The sequence below is a fragment of the Echeneis naucrates genome, chromosome 24, assembly GCF_900963305.1.
Source record: "Echeneis naucrates chromosome 24, fEcheNa1.1, whole genome shotgun sequence".
Taxonomy (NCBI): Eukaryota; Metazoa; Chordata; class Actinopteri; order Carangiformes; family Echeneidae; genus Echeneis; species Echeneis naucrates.
Window position 1 is genome coordinate 18,827,206 of NC_042534.1, and position 7,924 is coordinate 18,835,129.

The window sequence follows — 7,924 nt, forward strand, 5'->3', positions numbered from 1 at the left end:
ACTGTCAAGAATGTTTAGACTGTATATGTTTCCCCCTGCCTTCCCAGGCTGTTCCAGCTGGTTCATGCTGCTGAGTTCTCCTCCAGACTAGGAAGGAAGACTCTGAAGAAATTTGAACAAGCAAAGATCCAACTCTGAATGTGTGTTTGTGTGTTTAAAAAAAAAGCTAATGATGTTTGTAGGCCCTTAGACAGATAGGAATTTGTATATGAAATGATAAATGTATTTTTGTACAGAAACATTGGTCAAACATTTAATTTATGCACTAAGCTGGAAAGGGTTACATAGTCAGCTCACCCACTGAAAGATTGTTCATGTTTTTATATAGAATCATAACCCAAGTGATGTTAAGATACTTTTCCCATGAAGCAGATTCTTCATGACATGAACAAAATAAAGCATAAGCGGAAGTGATTTGTCTTTAATTTATATTCAACATGTGTCCATGTAGAGGCTATTTTCCTTGTTCAGATTTATTGGGTATTGATAATATCTGATTCCAGTAGTTAAGAATTCATGCATACCTGAAGGAATCATGTCATCCTGAAGGCTGATCAGGACAGATGCAGCTGCTAGAGGCATCAACATCAACAGAGTCAAATGTGTAGTGAATTACGATGCACCGCAGTACATTAGGACATACATCCACAGGTGAGCTGAAGAGCCCCAGTCCTCTGACCAGGCCAGTGTGGCAATGCCACCTGGGTTATGACTGTCTCTTTTTATCCAGGTTTGGAAGAACAGCAAGAGCAGGAAAAACTGGCCTGGCCTTCACTTTTCTGTTTGGAGTACAGGTGAAATTACTCGGATAAATGTACAGCCAAGCCCTGACAATCGACAGAGACAGTATGGAACTGATGAGTTTGTTGGTCCACTCAGGAGAAGAATTTCCTCCAGATGATGGAGAAAGCAGGAAGCCCTGGGATTAATAAGCAGATTGTTAAACCTGAGAACCTGAGAAGTATGGAAGCCTTGTGACATACATCAACCATTGATGCAACCTGGACACATCATCAGTGATGTAACCTGGGATCATCAAGTGTTTTGGGTCTTTCAAACATCATACATTCTGCTCCAGGCAACCCAGCTGGGGGTGATCAATCCCCAGCTTGTGTCCAGGTAGCGTTACCCTACCCACGGATCTCCTCTCCTGATCCACAGCCACCGTGAGGCAACCTCTGCTGCCTCCGTGGCCTCCTTGATGGCCCATCGCTTACTGGCTCCTGTGATGCCCAGGATGCTGTAGACCCTGCAGAGATATTGGCCAGCGAACCCTCTGCAACCCACCTCGATGGGCTCACATCTTGCCCGTCACCGGTTGAGCCGACACTCCTCCACCAGATCCTCGTACTTATCCCTCGTTGCAGTCTTCCCACGGTACCGTGAGCTCCAGGAGCACGACCTGCTTGGAGGTCGCTGAGATCAGCACCACGTCTGGCCTTAGCGATGTTGTGGCCACATTCTCTTGGAACATTACTTGTGTCCCCAGGTCAACTTTCAGCTCCCAGTCTTGTGCCGTTGCTAGCAGGCCAGAGGAAGAGGTCCTGGCAGCAGCTGGTGGTTCTTCCCCAGCTCTGATGAAGGAGATGGACTTTCTCATTGGGCAGAGACGCTTGCAGTGGGCAATTCCACTACAGATGGTGTTTGCTATGGCCTTCAGTACCTGGTCATGGCACCAGCGGTAGCGCCCCTCGCTCAGGCTTCTCGGACAGCAGCTCAAGATGTGCTCCAAAGTCCCTCTCTCCTGGCACAGAGCACAGGCTGGAGACTCTACCTTCCCCCAACAGAACAAGTTAGATGGGCTTGGCAGTACGTCATAGATGGCCTGGATCAGGAATTTTATGCGCTGGGGCTCGGCTTTCCACAGCTCAGTCCAATTGAGTTTGCGCTCTGCTGTCTGCTCCCAACGCGTCCAGGCTCCCTGCTGCCACATTCCAACCATCCTGCTGGTTCGCTCTTCTTCAACTGCTGCTCGCACCTCTCCCTAGAGCAGTGCCCTTCCGCAGGAACCTGCTGACTCTCCTCTCAAAGCTCTCGGTTGTCGAGATCGGGACTTCGTACACCCGGAGGGGCCAGAGAATCCTTGGGAGGATACCATGTTGGGACACCCAGGCCTCGAACTTGCCCAGTAGCCCTGATTTATCCACAGCGGCTAGTCAAGCCTCCAGCTCTTGGTTGGTCGACTGTGTCTTTCAGGCTACAGTTGAAAACCTCCCCCAGGCTCTTCACTGGTTTGTCAGTGATGGATGGTATTCGGGTGCTGCCAAGACTGAAGTGGAACTTGTTGGTAACCTTTCCTTTCTTCAGAACAAGAGATCTGGATTTCGTGGGCTTGAATGTCATGCGGGCCCAGGTGGTTAGTTCCTCCAGGCCTTTCAAGATCCACCTGTTCCCTGGGACGTTCGGTGTTGTCACAGTCAGGTCGGCCATGAAGGCCCTGATGGGTGGCTGCCTGATGCATACTTGGTTAGGGGCCCTCTGCATTGAACCTCAGCAGACTTCACCAGCATGTTCATGGCAAGAGTGAAGAGGATGACAGAAATGGTACATCCCGTTATGATTCCCTTCTCCAGCCTGTGCCAGCCCGATGTTGTGGACCCTGCTGAGGCCCTCAGTCTGAACCTGCTGTAGTAGTCCAGAATGAGGTCTCTGAACTTGGCTGGGACATGGTGCCGGCGTAGTGCCGCTTCGACCAGCTTGTGGGGTATGGATCCATATGCGTTCGTGAGGTCCAGCCACAGCACAACTAGGTCGCCCTTGTTCTCTCTGGCTTCCCTGATCAGCTGGGTAGATAGTTTCCCTTCAACACTAAGCAGGGAGATGGTTCTAAACTGATCGAAATTTTTAGATTCTTCTTCCCTTGGAATCCATACCCCTTCTGCAAAGCGCCACTGTTCAGCAACCTTTCCCCTCCTCCAGATCACCTACATGATCCTCCAGAGCCTGTGAAGTAACTTTGGGCAGTTCTTGTATACCTTATAAGGTACCCCACTAGGTCCTGGGGCTGAGCTTGATCTTGCCTTCTTGACCACCTCCTGGATCTCCTTCCAGCTGGGCTCCCTCCCATTGAAGTCCAGAGCTGGTTCAGGTGGGTCAATCAGGGACTGGCAGTCGCCAAGTCCTTGCTCTCTGGATACATCTCGGAAGGTTGCATTTAGGTGACAGTCAACCTCTGCTTTGGAGCAGGTAAGTTGGCCACTACACTTCTGCCTCAGCAGCTGTTTGTAAACCCAAATGGGTTTGCTAGAAAGGCAGTGTGCTTCCTGGCTCTCTCCTTCCTCCTTCTCCTATGCCACTCAGCCCTCCTCAAGGTCATGAGCTTCTTGTGGAGTATGCCACGTAGTGCTGACAGAGGTCCCCTCTCCTCCTCTCTTGCCTCCTTAAACTGCTGCCTCAGGGACTTCAGCTCCTGCGTGAGCTGGTGGATCTTGTTCGCCCGATTGCTTTTGGTATAAGGAGGTTTTGTCGCTTTCTTCTCCTCCAGGCCAAATCTCTCGGCTGCTAGGCTGATGATGATGGTGGTCATGGTCTGAAGACGGCAATCGACTTCCCCTTAGCGGTTACTTCCAAGATGGAATTGGTGTCTTCATCAAACTGGCGCCACTCGTGCTCCTTGTTAGCTTGGGGCCATTTAACCCGCCAATGTTCAACCAGTTCACGTTCCCAACAGGTTCTTTCCACTTAGCGAAACACCCGCTGAAAAGCCGACTCTAGTGATTGGTGACTGTATTCTGAGGAACGCGTTAGCGACGAAGTTAGCGACACCGGCAGCCATAGTTAAGTGTATCCCGGGAGCCAGAGCAGGCGAAACGGAAAAATGGTAATATTGCTATTCACGTTGATAGTAATGACATCTGATTTTGCCAGTCGGACGTCACAAAGATTAATGTGGAATCGGTGTGTACCTTTGCTAAAACAAGGTCGGACACTGTTTTTAATTTTTGTGGGGGATCAAGAAGTGTGTGATTTTTATAATTATATAAAAAATTTGAATATACAGATTAATGTTTTATTTGTTAAAACTCAGTCCTTTATGTTCAATCTTCAATAAAAAAAAATGCTCTGAGAACGCATTATATGGCCTGTGGATTTATGAGGTCCAGAGGCCCACAGGTGGGCCGTGAGTTGGAAAAGGTTGGGAACCACTGGAATAGACTCTCTATTTATGTGTCGGTCTATGGAAATTGTGTCTGCCCCCCGACCACCTGAATTTAGGAAAGTTACTAAAGCTAAATTAAACAGAAGAGGAGCTAAAAACAAAAACTAAACTTAAATCAAAACAATCACAAATTTGATCCCATGATGATATTTCAGTCCAGCCTATTAATCAACCCTAGACCAATATCTGGCTGTTGGTCTTTTGAAAGCATCACTCTTAGTCTTTCCCACTCAAACTGGAAAGGTGAAAAACCGCTTCTGTTAGTTTCAGTATATAGAGATCTGCAACTTTAACTATCAAAAGAGCCATTTTGTTCCCTTGTCCACTGAAGAAAATTAGTCTGGAGCCCCAAAATATAGCACAGCTTATAAACATTTAAAAGTTTTTTTTATTTTTTTATTTTACCTGTTATAACAATGGAATACAACCAACAGATGTGCCGTGTGCATGTGTAAGCCTACTTTGAAATAAATTATATACTGAACTATGCAGGCCTATTTGAGTCCTTCCCATATTTGTGTAAAATAAAATAAAAACTAGCACACTTCAGTACAAATAAAACATAAAGCCACAGCTTAGCAGCTTTAAGAAAGTAAACATAAAATTAGGAACCTTTGTGACAAGTCCATTACAGTGTGCTCCCATCCTCTTTGGGTTTCTTTCTTGGCCAGCAATTAACCAAAGCACCTGAATGTAAAAAAAACCAACATCAGCTTCAGGTTTTATTCTTAAAAATAATAGCTTCAATGCTAGTGTTCTAACCTGTTGAATGTGATTTCTGTTTCTGAAGCTCACTGCAGATCTCCCCTATGTCAGGGCTGTAAGATGTGACTTTCATCTTCATGCAGAACTGTAGGCTTGCATTTGTGAGGTGGGAGCGATATTTGGACATTATGATGTTCATGTTTGAGAAAACTTGCATATGTTGAGCCAAAGATGGACAGGACTCTAAATGCATACTCTTTCATGTTTACATATGAGTCGGGAATGGCACTGCATGTTTCAAAAATCAGTTTGTCGGGCTTGGGGAGGTTATCAATATCACTATTTGTGCTCTGTAGTGAGAGTGGCCTTCTGACAGGTGACTTCTTAGAGATCCGGCTTTTGTGGTGTGACATGGAAGGACAATGTTTTTTTTTTTCCTTTCCAAACTTGCTGAATCAAAATGCAGCCTGCATTGCCACAGTGTTAATAATCACAATTTAGGGCTAATTCTTTTCTTTGAACTCTCTCAGGGTGGGGAAGTGAGAGAGCGTACCTCTTTGTACATCTCCGGCAAACACTGTCATCTTGCGCTCAACGCCAAAACATTCTCCAGCATCTGCAGGGCTTCCACACATTCAGAGGAAAATTTGCGTGCACAGTGCTTCTTGGTGCAAGATGCAGTGAAACGTCATCAGCTCTTGATCCAGCGACTTTTGAAGTAAATTCACAATGCCCTTCTGTGCTCTCATACTGGATGCCCCATCAGTAGACACTGATACCAGGTGAGTGGTGTTTATTTCTTCAACTTTTAGACACCTCACAAATATCCTGTCCCCATGTTTGGCCCTTGAGTAATTTGAGCTCAATCAGTTCTTCCTGCGGCCAATCAGCGTTTGCATATCTACATAACAGTGCTGCCTGCTCAATGTCATTTACAGCACTTGACTCATCACAGGCAATTGAATATGCTGGTGGTGAACTTATGTCATCAATTTGCTTACTTGTGATGTTTGTTGCCATCTTAATGATCCTGTCCTGGACAGTCTTTGTGGAGACAGGAATTTCTCTAATTTTCTGAACAATTTTCATTTTGTTTTTGAATTTGGAGAATAGATGCTCTGATATTTGTATGAACAATTCTCTCATGTACTCTCCGTCTGTGAAAGGCTTGCCCCTCCTTAGGATCTCCTGAGCTGCCACAAAACTAGCAGCCGTAGATTAGTTTGGAGAGGTGATCCACTTCTTCAAAGTAAGTTTGCTCTGTTCAACTTTTCTCAGCAATTCCGAAATTGTGCTGTTTCGGTCATGTTTAGTTGGGTACTTATCAGCAAATGCTGAGTGCTTGTTTTGAAAATGTCTTTCAAGATTTTTTGTTGTGTGCTAATTTGTGCATCGTTGGCGATGAAGGAAAATGAATCTGTCCATGCAGAATTAAACGCACACCTTCCTTTAGTTAATTTAGTTTAGCCCTGTTTTGACCTTCATTCGCATACAGAAAGACTAATTTTGTGCCATTTACTTAATTTCAAATGTAATAGTTATAGTTATATAGTAGTAATAAAAAATAAAAAAATTATAAAGTAAAAATACAGTACAATTGCCTACAATAAAATACAGTATAAATATCTTTTCTACATTGTGTTTCTTCAAACTACTAAACTGTCTTTGCAAAGACTTCACTTCATGATAACTTAGGAGTGGATCAGGGTCAGAGTTGATTTATTGAACAGCTGAAAATAAGGAACATCACTCATGTCGCTATTGTTTTTTTTTAATTGAACCCACTAAACAAGCATAATGTTGCTGGGGCACACAGAGTAGAGCATAATACTCTGACGCTGAGGCTGGTGTCTGCAGCAGTCTTATACCTGGCTTAATTACAAAACCGCAGCATGTTAGAGTGATCAACCTGAGCACCGTGGGGGAAGGGAGCAGCCTCAGAGAAAAGGTAAAGGTGGCAGCAAACAGCCAGCACAGGAAGCACAGGAAGCAGAAGCCCAACAAAATAAAATAAAACCACAGATTCCTCTTTAATAAATGATTTCCTAAGCAAGTTACCAATACCTACCAGAAAACCGGATCACAAAACTAGCCTTGACGAGCCATTTTCATCCGAGAAATTAATTAGTGCAATTAAAAGCATGCAATGCTCTAAAATGCCTGGCCCTGAGTGGTTTATTGCCAAATTTTTTTAAAGCCTTTGCAAATTTACTCTCCCCAGTTTTGCTTGACACCTTTAATGAAACCTTTACCTTTACATTGAAAACTCTTCCACCAACTCTCCCTCTCTCAAGACTATACGGTCCTTTTAAAGGAAGGTAAAGATCCCAAGGAGCCAGGTTCCTAACATCCTTTTAGTCTCTTAAATGTAGATTTAGAAATGTAGTTTTCGCCAAAATGCTTTCCACGATTGGAGAAAATGCTACCTTCAATAATATCATCAGACCAGACTGGCTTTATTAAAAATCATAATTTGTGGTCCATAATTTTACTAAAAACAAGACCCTGCCTGAAGAGTCACCTATGGAATTTATCCTCTCCTTTGATCACTCAAGGAAGGGTGCAGTAGCTTTTATCTGTAAGTGACTAGTCTACAGAACCCTTACCTGGAGACTCTGAGATCTGCATGGGAGACAGACTTAGGGGAGGCTATTTAACCAGAGCAGTATGGAGCAGCCCTGGAGTAATTCAATTCAAGGTGATACATCACCTTCACTTTTCAAAAGTCAAACTTTCTAAAATACTTCCAGATGTAGACCCTACCTGTAACCACTGTGTCTTCTGCGTCCCTAGCACATTCACTTAGTGGCTGTGTTCTAGCTTATCCACTTATACAAAACTCTATCAGACGTCTTTCAATTGGCAATCAGGCCAGACCTTTTAATTGCTATCTTTGGGGTGGCAGGGGTTAATAATAGGAACCTAGTCAATACAAAACATCAAATAACAAAATTTGTTACTCTATTAGCAAGAAGGCTGATTCTTCTTCAATAGAAGTTACCCCCCAACCTGGACTCGATGGATGCAGGATGTGCTGCACTATCTCAGCCTTGAAAAACT

General features: G+C 44.4%; 1 pseudogene; it reads right to left on the reverse strand.

Moving 5' to 3' along the window:
* Window positions 1–1,097: 1,097 nt before the first annotated feature.
* LOC115038275 (uncharacterized) lies at window positions 1,098–5,448 on the reverse strand (annotated as a pseudogene).
* Between the last annotated feature and the right edge of the window lie 2,476 nt (window positions 5,449–7,924).